Here is an 11,911-nt window from a genome sequence, read left to right as displayed (position 1 = left end):
ACTGGGCTTCCTCTCAGTACTGGGCTACCCCTCAGTCCCGAGCTGCCCCTCCGTCCCGAGCTGCCCCTCCGTCCCGAGCTGCCCCTCTGTCCCGAGATGCCCCTCCGTCCCGAGCTGCCCCTCTGTCCCGAGATGCCCCTCCGTCCCGAGATGCCCCTCCGTCCCGAGCTGCCCCTCCGTCCCGAGATGCCCCTCTGTCCCGAGATGCCCCTCCGTCCCGAGATGCCCCTCCGTCCCGAGATGCCCCTCCGTCCCGAGCTGCCCCTCCGTCCCGAGCTGCCCCTCTGTCCCGAGATGCCCCTCCGTCCCGAGATGCCCCTCCGTCCCGAGATGCCCCTCCGTCCCGAGATGCCCCTCCGTCCCGAGATGCCCCTCCGTCCCGAGATGCCCCTCCGTCCCGAGATGCCCCTCTGTCCCGAGATGCCCCTCTGTCCCGAGATGCCCCTCAGTCACGAGATGCCCCTCAGTCGCGAGCTGCTCCTCAAATATGTGGGGATCTGGGTGAGGACTATTAGGCCATGGTCGGCGGAGAGGGTGGATTATCCCAGGACGCGAAGGGGAGGAACAAGGATATTAATGGAGTGGGGTCCACGTCCCGAGCCAGAACCGCCACCATGGACAGACGCCCACCCGGACCCTCCCTATGCTCTTGAGGTGCGTCCGGGAGTCCGCACCTTAGGGGGGGGGGTTCTGTCACGCCTTGGTCATTGTATTTTGTGTTTTTGTCATATGTTTGGGTAGGCCAGGGTGTGACATGGGTTTATATGTTGTTTTCGTATTGGGGTTTGTAGTATTTGGGATCGCGGCTAATTAGGGGTGTTGTATAGGCTTGGCTGCCTGAGGCGATTCTCAATCAGAGTCAGGTGATCCTTGTTGTCTCTGATTGGGAACCGTATTTAGGGAGCCATAGTTTTGCTTTGTATTTCGTGGGTGTTTGTTCCTGTCTTTGTGTAGTATTCACCAGATAGGCTGTAATAAGTTTCACGTTCCGTTCTGTTGTTTTTGTATTTAGTATTCAGTTATTTCATGTACCGCGATTCAGTTCATTAAAGTCATGAGTAACCAACACGCTGCATTTCGGTCTGACTCTCTTTCTTCAACAGACGAACGCCGTTACAGTTCAGTGTATTTTACATTCAGGCTGTAATGCAACAAAATATGGAAAAAGTCAAGGGGTGTGAATACTTTCTGAAGGCACTGTATATTTGATATTGTTCATCAAAGTTAGTGATGAACATCCCAACACCCAAGAAAAACCTGATCTTACCCACCTGGTCTTTGAGGAGCTGGACAGACTTCTGCAGGGCAAGAATCTGGTGGAACAGGGGGCTCTGGAGAACTGACTTGAGCAGGCTGAGCTTCTCCTCGGTGGGGACCTCCCCCCGGTCCTTCAGCTTGGCCTGGAGACGCTCCACTGCCTGCAAGGCACGCTGGGTATCTGCAAAAGGGTTGCATAGTCCAGTGACCGCATTGGGAGGCAGCCGCGTGGAGAAGAGTGGAAGAGAGGGATAGCCATCAGTATGAACATGCAGGGTGATCAACGCAAGTGTTTTGAAATTGTTTAGAAGTTGAGGTCAGCTAGATATGAGGCTGACATGCCCCCTTTGACATCTCTACAACATCCTGTAATTAAACATCCAAGTGTTCCTATTTTGTTGGCAGTGTTTATTTAGAGTGGATTGCTGAGATATCAAAACATATTTATTTCACATGCACCGAATACAACAGGTGTAGACTTTACTGTGAAATGCTTGTTTGCGAGCCCTTCCCAACACAGGAGGTTGGTGGTACCTTAATTGGGGAGGACGGACCTGTAGTAATGGCCAGAGCAGAATGGTATCAAATACATGGTTGCTATTAGAGGTCGAACGATTAATTAGGGCCGATTTCAAGTTTTCATAACAATCGGAAATCGGTATTTTTGGACACCGATTTGGCCGATTAAAAAAATAAAAATAATTTACGCCTTTATTTAACGAGGCAAGTCAGTTAAGAACATTCTTATTTTCAATGACGGCCTAGGAACGGTGGGTTAACTGCCTTGTTCAGGGGCAGAATGACAGATTTTTACCAGCTCCGGGATTCTATCTTGCAACCTTACAGATAACTAGTCCAACGCTCTAATCACCTGCCTCTCATTGCACTCCACAAGGAGCCTGCCTGTTACGCGAATGCAGGAAGTAGCCAAGCTAAGTTGCTAGCTAGCATTAAACTTATCTTATAAAAAACAATCAATCATAATCACTAGTTAACTACACATGGGCGATGATATTACTAGTTTATCTAGCGTGTCCTGCGTTGCATATAATCGATGCAGCGCAGGGGGATGATTTAACAAAAGCGCATTTGCGAAAAAAGCACAATCGTTGCACGACTGTACCTAACCATAAACACCCATGCCTTTCTTAAAATCAATACACAGAAGTATATATTTTAAAACCTGCATATTTAGCTAAAAGAAATCCAGGCAATATTAACCAGGTGAAATTGTGTCACTTCTCTTGTGTTCATTGCACGCAGAGTCAGGGTATATGCAACAGTTTGGGCAGCCTGGCTCGTTGCGAACTAATTAGCCAGAATTTTACGTAATTATGACATAACATTGAAGATTGTACAATGTAACAGGAATATTTAGACTTAGGGATGCCACCCGTTAGATAAAATACAGAACGGTTAAGTATTTCACTGAAATAATAAACGTTTTGTTTTCGAAATGATAGTTTCCGGATTCGACCATATTAATGACCTAAGGCTCGTATTTCTGTGTGTTATTATGTTATATTATGTTATAATTAAGTCTATGATTTGATAGAGCAGTCTGACTGAGCGATGGTAGGCACCAGCAGGCTCGTAAGCATTCATTCAAACAGAACTTTTGTGCATTTTGCCAGCAGCTCGTTGCTGTGCTTCAAGCATTGAGCGGTTTATAACTTCAAGCCTAACTCCCGAGATTAGGCTGGTGGAACCGATGTGAAATGGCTAGCTAGTTAGCGGGGTGCGCGCTAATAGCGTTTCAAACGTCACTCGCTCTGAGACTTGGAGTAGTTGTTCCCCTTGCTCTGCAAGGGCCGCGGCTTTTGTGGAGCGATGGGTAACGCTGCTTCGAGGGTGGCTGTTGTCGATGTGTTCCTGGTTCGAGCCCAGGTAGGGGCGAGGAGAGGGACGGAAGCTATACTGTTACACTGGCAGTGCCTATAAGAACATCCAATAGTCAAAGGTATATGAAATACAAAATGGTATAGAGAGAAATAGTCCTATAAATACTATATTAACTACAACCTAAAACCTCTTACCTTGGAATATTGGAGTCTCATGTTAAAAGGAACCACCAACTTCCATATGTTCTCATGTTCTAAGCAAGGAACTTAAATGTTAGCTTTTTTACATGGCACATACTGCACTTTTACTTTCTTCTGCAACTTTGTTTTTGCATTATTTAAACCAAATTGAACATTTTGCATTATTTATTTGAGGCTAAATTGATTTTTATTGATGTATTATATATATATAGTTATAATAAGTGTTCATTCAGTATTGTTGTAATTGTTATTATTACAAATAAAATTATTATTTTAAATCGGCCGATTAGTCGGTATCGACTTTTTTTGGTCCTCCAATAATCGGTATCGGCGTTGAAAAATCATAATCGGCCGACCTCTAGCTTCTGTGTGTTTGATGCCATTCCATTTGCCTCATTCCAGCCATTATTATGAGCCGTCCTCCCCTCAGCAGCCTCCACTGCTTACCAAATATGCAATAAACAATAATAATAATAATAATAAAAAATACACTTTTTTTTAGCTATATACAGGGAGTACCAGTACCAGCTCAATGTGAAGGGGTACAAGGTATTTGAGGTAGAAAAGTACATGAAGGGAGGGTCAAGTGACTAAGCTTCAGGATAAGACAATAATATGAATAAATAGAGAACAGAGTAGCAGCAGGCAGCATAGGATGAGTTTGAAAATGTACAGTACCAGTCAAAAGTTTGGACACACCTTCTCATTCAAGGGTTTTTCTTTATTTTTACTATTTTCTACAATGTAGAATAATAGTGAAGACAACAAAACTATGAAATAAAACATCAATAGTGTGTATATATAGTCTAGTGAGTGTGCGTAGGGTCAGTGCAAGATAGTTTGGGTACCATTCATTGACTATTTAGCAGTCTGGCTATTTAGCAGTTTTATGGCTTGGCGGTAGAAGCTGTCTCGGAGCCTGTTGTTCCGAGAGCCTGTTGTTCCGAGAGCCAATGCTTCAGTACCATCTGCCAAACGGTAGCAGAGTGAACAGTCTATGGCTAGGGTGGCTGGATTTTTTGGCAATTTTTCTGGCCTTCCCCTGACACCACCTGATATAGAGGTCCTGGATGGCAAAGAGCTCAGCCCGTACTAGACTGTCTGCACCACTCTCTGTAGCGCTTTGCGGTCCAGGGCGGTGCATTTGCAATACCAAGCAGTGATACAGCCAGTCAAGATGCTCTCGATTGCGCAGCTGTATAACGTTCTGGAGGATCGTTTCAGTCGCCTGAGGAGGAAGAGTGGCTGCTGTGCCCTCTTCACTAATGTGAGGGTGCTTAGTCCTTAGTGATGTGGAGGCCAACGAATGTGAAGCTCTCGACCAGCTCCACGACAGCGATGTGGATGGGAGCGTGCTCTTCCCTCTTTCTCCTGTAGTCCACAATCAGCTCCTTGGTCTTACTGATGTTGAGGGAGAGGTTGTTGTCAAGGCACCACACTGCTAAGTCTCGGACCTCCTCCCTGTAGGCTGTCTCATTACCATTATCGTCAGCAAAGTTGATGGTGTTGGAATCGTGTGCGGGCCACGCATTCATGGGTGAAAGGGAGTACAGGAAGTGACTAAGAATACAACCCTGAGGGGCAGAGTGTTGAAGGAATGAGTGTTGAAGGAATGTCTATTATACAATTGACTTCAAAAGTCTTATCTACTGTAAGTAACACATGCTCCTGTTGACACACGGAACCAAACATGCTTTCTAATGTGTGAAGCACTATGTGAATGATTCATGGGGGGAGCGAGAGAGAGAGACCACCCTGAGGCTTAGCTTAACTTCCATTCAACATGATGTTCTCTTTCAGAATAACAATGATTTGCTGTTAGCTTTGGCTCGGCCGAGAGACACACAGGTCCGGACTGGGCAACCAGAAAAAAGGTCCTCCACAGTTTGCTTGCTCGACCCTGCATAAGCTCTTCTCGCCTCCTCAAAGCGGCTTGTTAGCCAAGGATGGGTTTGACGTCCTCCGGTCGAGGAGGACGGGGCAATTTCCAAAGCCTGTGGACTGTGACTAACACCTAATAGGGCGTGCACAAGTTCTAAAGCACTGTTCGTTCTGAGAGCAAGCCCACCTCTTTGTGCAGAGACAGTAAACAAACCAATAACACGAGAGTCTCGACAGACACATTTCTCTGTTAACGGCATGTACCTTCTGGGGTACTTTGTTGTTTTCGTAGAAGAGTGTTCGGGCGTGCATAACAAGGATTCTCCTCAGGGTCTGTGTTTGTTAGAGAAATAGGGTGATTTTACAATAACTGAGGCCTAGTCTGGATTTTTTTATGGGAGATGGGGAGCAACATTATCTAAATAAATAATAACATCAATTTAATTCACTCTCTTCATCAAAACATTATCACTTCTCCCTGTTTTCATGTTGTGAGACCTTGGACAACACTAGCAATCAACACTTTTCTAACACACATTGACTGATCACTTACCCATTGTCTCAATCATGTCTTTTATTCCTGGTAGATGTGATAGCTGCCTATCAACCGATGAGTGCTACTCTTCACGTAGTCATGGCCTGCAAAAAATTAAAATATGTGTTATTCACCCTCCATATAAGCACCCCCTATTTGACCTTTGACCACATGAATATGACATCAACATGAAACCATTACGAGTGTTGTTGCAATGCTACTTTTGTCAATCATTATCACATAGGCTACTTAAGTCATTCAGTGTTTATATCCAAGTACACTCTGACCAGTGTGTTCTTAAAGGCTGACAGACAATTAAAACATCTCAGCAGCCTACTCTCTGAATTGTCATACTTCACAGGACATAATATAAAATACACATTTTTATGCTGAATAATTTTTTTATTCAAAAGATGAGAGCTGCTACACTACAGAACAAAGGTTTCATGCAGGTGCTACAATACTACTAGAAGAAGTAGGTATTTACTAGGCACATGCAGGTTGATGGGGCCTTTGTATTTGACTAATGCTCTTATTCAGGGATTAACATCTGTCAATTGCCATTCCTGGGGCCTTAACTGACATTGGCAATGGCTTTGTGACATGTATGTCACCGCCAGTCATCTGTGTGGCCTTGGCAAAGTCATTTACTATGCATGTTAGGCCAAACAGACAGGTGTTCTGCTTCTATGCTCAGTCGCCGAATCAATAGGCATATCACATCTCAGTTACTGTAAATCAAGTATCCACTAATACATTAAGAAATGAGTTGTGTGTTACTATAACAAGGCACAGTGATGCTTTTCAAACTGAAAGGTTAAGTGATGCAGATGAAGTCCATGTTCTAATGTGGATGAAATGTCTTCCTTTTATATTGGGACATTTTTTATACATCAAAAGGTACATCGATGTACAAATAACTGGAAGTTAAATATTGCATATTTAGTTGGAGTACAGTAAATCGTCTTACTAACTGCTCTGTAACCTTGTCATACCCACTCCAGTCAAACCACGCAAGCACTGATAGAAAACGGTTTCTTTAATTGCATTTATCCGTTATCATTTACATTTACAATGAGAAGTGGTATGGGGAGGATCTGAATTATTGAATTTTCTTAAATCTTATATTAGCTCAATCATTAGGTGCAGGTGCATATGCTGAAGAGCTGATTCTCATGGCATTATCAGCCATAGAATAGCCTATGTGCTGCCATCCTGTTAGAAGGTAACAGATTATTTTATTACAATGGTTAAATTGGATTTTCATTGTGTTCAATGGTGTTATTTGCCCCCTAGTGGCGCTTTCTGGTACTTAGAAAGAGGAAACAGGAAGTACAGAATTGGTTTTGCACGCATAGAAACAGCTACAAACAACCCTACGGTGCAGGTCTTTCAATGTAGTTATTTCTTGTCAAGCTTCAGCCTTGGAAAAATATTTGTTTGTAAGTTCGATTCAAGCATTTAGCTAATGATGATAATCTTGTTATTGATATAGTTGCTTACATATCAATGTTGGTTGCATTTACTCACAAATTGCAATGCCTTTAATGTATGTTGTTAGCTCTATTACTTTGCTCAAGCGTCATGCAAACGAATTATAAAATATACAATACTGTAGTTTTGTTACTGTTTCTAGTGTAATATGCTTTGTTATTCTACATAGATGGTTATACATTATTAGAGTAATGAAAGGAGCCAATTACCATATGGTTAACAATTAGCTATATGGTTTGGCATCATGCCAGATGCATGGTACCTTAGTGCGTGCTTTGTATTTATGAAATGTCAAATGTTTAATGTACAGCTACAGTATGTCGGTGTGAATTGAACACTAAAGTATATTCTTTTCTGTATTTTGCAGTTTCACAACATAAACGTTTTCAATATATTCATTCAAGAAAAGTCACACCTTGGGAGTTTTATTGAAGACTTAGTTGTTAGCTATCTGTCTAGTTTTGCATGGGAACGCAACTCAAGGGCAGAATAGCCTATATGCCTATCAGTAGGCTATATTTACAGCAAATGTCTATAAACTTACAGACTATAGCCATTTTTGTCACCCAATATAAAAACGAGTTTGAAACCAAAATAGAAACGACTTCAGGCTTTATTTTGGGCCTATCACTTGGTTTGGACAAACAGATTGACTAGTCAATAGGATAATGGTTTCTTGAAGTTTTTTTTCTAGGGATCCCAGCTAGAAAATTTGGTCTTTGTAGTTGTGGGAACATACGTTTTTGGTTTCCAATTGGTTCTGGGAACGAAGCCATATGTTTCCTGACCGGAAAAAGGGAAACGTTCTGAGACCTTAAGCGAAGATTTCAATGGAAACAAGCACTCATTAAGATAAGGTGTGGCAAATTAGTGGGAGTGGCCAACACACTTAACAAGATCGAGAATAGAGTTGTTGACGCTGAGAACGGAATGTATCGGTTTTTAAATAACATTCTTACAACGTTACTAATGTTTTCTTATGGTTTTTATGTAACGTTTTCTTAATGTTCTCAGATCATGACTAAATATAACCATGAGAAAACCTGCAGAAAATGTTATGCTGAAGTATTGAAATTCCCACAGATTAACATTGTTTATTAAGGTTCTGTTAAGGTTCTGTTAAAGTAATGATTGACTCACCCTAGTTGTACGAAATGGTCTATGACTCAGTCATACAATACGCTTTCAGTTTTTGTTGTCATAAGCTACCTGGTTAAAATACATGGGCAACGATGAGCTGGGTCAACGTTAGCCTACTACATCTAGCTGCAAACTGAACTTACATCCTTTCAGGGGAACAAAGTATGAATTTATGGTTGGGTCAGAATTGGCGTTATAATCATTGGCCAGTACGGAGAATTAAGTAAAATCCACAAGTCAAAATCCCTAACTCCATCCATGGCTAATTTAGGAAAGAGCCTATTTTAGCTAGCTATCCACCAAAGAAAACAACACAACAAGAGAAAAAAAACTAGATTTGTTGAATATCATTTGATGTTTTGCTCTAGATGTGATGTGATTAGTGTGAAGCCGAAGCCAAATTCAAAACAGGCTTCCATTGACACTTTTTTTTGGTGTGCCAGGACCATTCACAGTTGAGCTCACTCAGTTTAGCTCAAAGCTGATTGGCTATTATATTATCGTGTTTTTTTATCAAGGGTGGACAAATGCTCTCTGGCTTCCCTTGCATGCAATGCTACAGGCTGCAACAATCTCAGGACAATTATGAAAACACAGAGCTGAAAGATAAATTGTATATATTTTTTTTCTTGGTAAATTTTTTGGGGGGAAGCATGGCTTCCATCAATACACGCCATTGGCTCTTAACCAAGCTCTAAGAAACGTTATGTGCTAGCTGGGATAGTTCTACCTATGGATCCATAACACCACTATAGCATAGTTTTCGTTCACCGCTCACTCAAGGCATATTTAACAAACTGAAATGTGTTTGTACAAGTGTCGGCACGGTCTGTTTATACGTTTCCATAATATTATTTTAAATCTCGCCTCGGCAACAGAAGGCAAAGAATTACAATCCGCTTTTCTCAACTCCCCCTCCTTCTCCATCTCTTCTTCAGGATACTGAATCAACAGGTATTCGACATTATCAGAGACGCCAAAGAAGTTGTATAACGTTGTGACAACGTAATGAAACCGCCCAAGTGCTTGAAACATTCAGACAAAACTATAAACATATAATATAGACTATGGGAGAGAAAATGCAGATGTCGTTGGAAACATTAACCGCGCCAGCGTCAGAAAACGTAGCCTTTACAATAGCAACACTGTTGCTCAAAATCCAAACTCGGAATTCAGCGTTACGTATGTATCGGAAAAGCTTATTAACTTTTATCTTGCCAAATGCATTGAAAGGACTATTATAGGAACGAAGGAAACTTACACAGGCGTTGACCCTTGGCTGGCGGCTTACACAGGACGTGTCCTGTTGTACTCCGGCTAACGGCGCATAGACTGGGCTTAAAGATGGGGCGTATTGTAACTCGATATTCTATAGACATTTGCAGCAACAGCGTCACGGAGAGCTGAGATCGAGACCAGCTATGGGAGAGACGGTGGAAGTTTATTGGGAGGTCACAAGCGCCGCTTGGTGGATACCATGACAACTAGGCCTAAAGTGCAGCCTGCTGTTCTGCATCTCAATTATCTCAAGTATTGCACTCAGACAGACTTGATTTGTGATTTATTTCATATGTATTGGGCAATTTTATAAGGGGGTCTATTTTTATAATCATGGGTATTGCAAACGGCATGTCTGCTATTACATACATTCAAATACCATGCATAAAAAGTATAATGGGTATTGGGGGCGGGAGTAGGCAGAACATGCAATGCAATGTAACTTAATAACACATACTTTCACAATGTTGCAGGTAACATCAATGCTTGAAGAAATGTTCCCTGGCAAGAATGAGAATGATAAACAATAGATAAGACTTGCACCCCCATTCTTATCTATTTGTCAAAACATAGATAACACATCTTTATCTTTACATCTGTCCTTCACATTGTGAAGTTCTGATCTCCTTTGTTATTCTGATTACTCACAGCGTAGGGGTCCTGAAACCTATTCAAGCTGATGCAGAATTGTTTCTCAATATACTTCAGTATGTATGCCTATCAATAAAGTCAGTGATCCCAATCGTTAAGAAATAACTCCTTAAAGGGGAAATCCGCTGTTGCTACAGTCATTTTTGGCCGAATAAATTAATGATATAGAGTACCAGTCAAAGTTCGAACACACCTACTCATTCAAGGGTTTTTCTTTATTTTTTACTATTTTCTACATTGAAGAATAATAGTGAAGACATCAAAACTATGAAATGACACATGGAATGATGTGGTAAGCAAAACCTGTTTTATAGTTGAGATTCTTCAAAGTAGCCACCCTTTGCCTTGATGCTTTGCACACTCTTGGCATTCTCTCAACCAGCTTCATGAGGTAGTCACCTGGAATGCATTTCAATTAACAGCTTGAGCCGATCAGTTGTGTTGCTACATGGTAGGGGTGGTATACAGAAGAGATCAGCTAAAATAAGCAAAGAGAAACGAGAGTCCATCATTACTTTAATACATGAAGATCAGTCAATGTGGAACATTTCAGTCGCAAAAACCATTGAGCGCTATGATGAAACTGGCTCTCATGGGGACAGCCATAGGAAAGGAAGACCCAGAGTTACCTCTGCTGCAGAGGATAAGTTCATTAGAGTTACCAGCCTCAGAAATTGCAGCCCAAATAAAAGCTTCACAGAGTTCAAATAACAGACACTGCTCAACATCAACTGTTCAGAGGAGACTGCATGAATCAGGCCTTCATGGTTGAATTGCTGCAAAGAAACCACAACTAAAGGACACCAATAAGAAGAAGAGACTTGCTTGGGCCAAGAAACATGAGCAATGGACATTAGGCCGGTGTAATTCTGTCCTTTGGTCTGATGAGTCCAAATATCAGATTTTTGGTTCCAACCACCGTGTCTTTGTGAGACGCAGAGTAAGTGAACGAATGATCTCTGCATGTGTGCTTCCCACCGTGAAGCATGGAGGAAGATGTGTGATGTTGGTGGGGTGCTTTCCTGATGACCCTGTCTGTGAAACCATCTGGTTTGCACTTAGTGGGACCATCATTTGTTTTTCAACAGGACAATGACCCAACACACCTCCAGGCTGTGTAAGGGCAATTTGACCAAGAATGAGTGTGAGGATCAAATAAAATACAATTTTATTGGTCACATACACATGGTTGGTTATTGTTATTGCGAGTGTAGTGAAATGCTTATGCTTCTAGATCCGACAGTGCAGCAGTATCTAACAGGTAACATCCAACAATTCCACAACACAACCTAATATCTAACAAATTCCACAACAAAACCTAATACACACAATCTAGTTAAGGAATGGGATATGAATATGTAAGTATAAAATACAGTGTCAAGAAAAAGTATGTGAACCCTTTCGATTGGGCATCAAATTTGATCTGATCGTCATCTAAGTCACAACAATAGATAAACATAGTGTTCTTAAAACTAATAACACACAAATGATTGTATTTTTCTTGTCTGTATTGAACACATAATTTAAACGTGGCATGACCTCAAGAGAGCAGTTCACACCAGACATCCCAAGAATATTGCTGAACTGAAACAGTTTTGTAAAGAGGAATGGTCCAAAATTCCTCCTGACCGTT

General features: G+C 41.9%; 1 long non-coding RNA gene across 1 annotated transcript; it reads right to left on the bottom strand.

Moving 5' to 3' along the window:
• Window positions 1–1,084: 1,084 nt before the first annotated feature.
• LOC124019210 lies at window positions 1,085–9,742 on the bottom strand. The gene is made up of 4 exons (XR_006835752.1): window positions 9,611–9,742; window positions 5,734–5,819; window positions 1,272–1,438; window positions 1,085–1,141 (listed from the first exon to the last, which is right to left on the bottom strand). It is a non-coding gene; the product is annotated as an uncharacterized LOC124019210 (long non-coding RNA).
• Window positions 9,743–11,911: the final 2,169 nt, after the last annotated feature.

Source organism: Oncorhynchus gorbuscha, unplaced genomic scaffold, assembly GCF_021184085.1.
Source record: "Oncorhynchus gorbuscha isolate QuinsamMale2020 ecotype Even-year unplaced genomic scaffold, OgorEven_v1.0 Un_scaffold_79:::fragment_2:::debris, whole genome shotgun sequence".
In the NCBI taxonomy this organism is placed as follows: Eukaryota; Metazoa; Chordata; class Actinopteri; order Salmoniformes; family Salmonidae; genus Oncorhynchus; species Oncorhynchus gorbuscha.
Note: the sequence above shows the minus strand (reverse complement) of the source record. Positions and strands in the feature narration are given on the sequence as shown.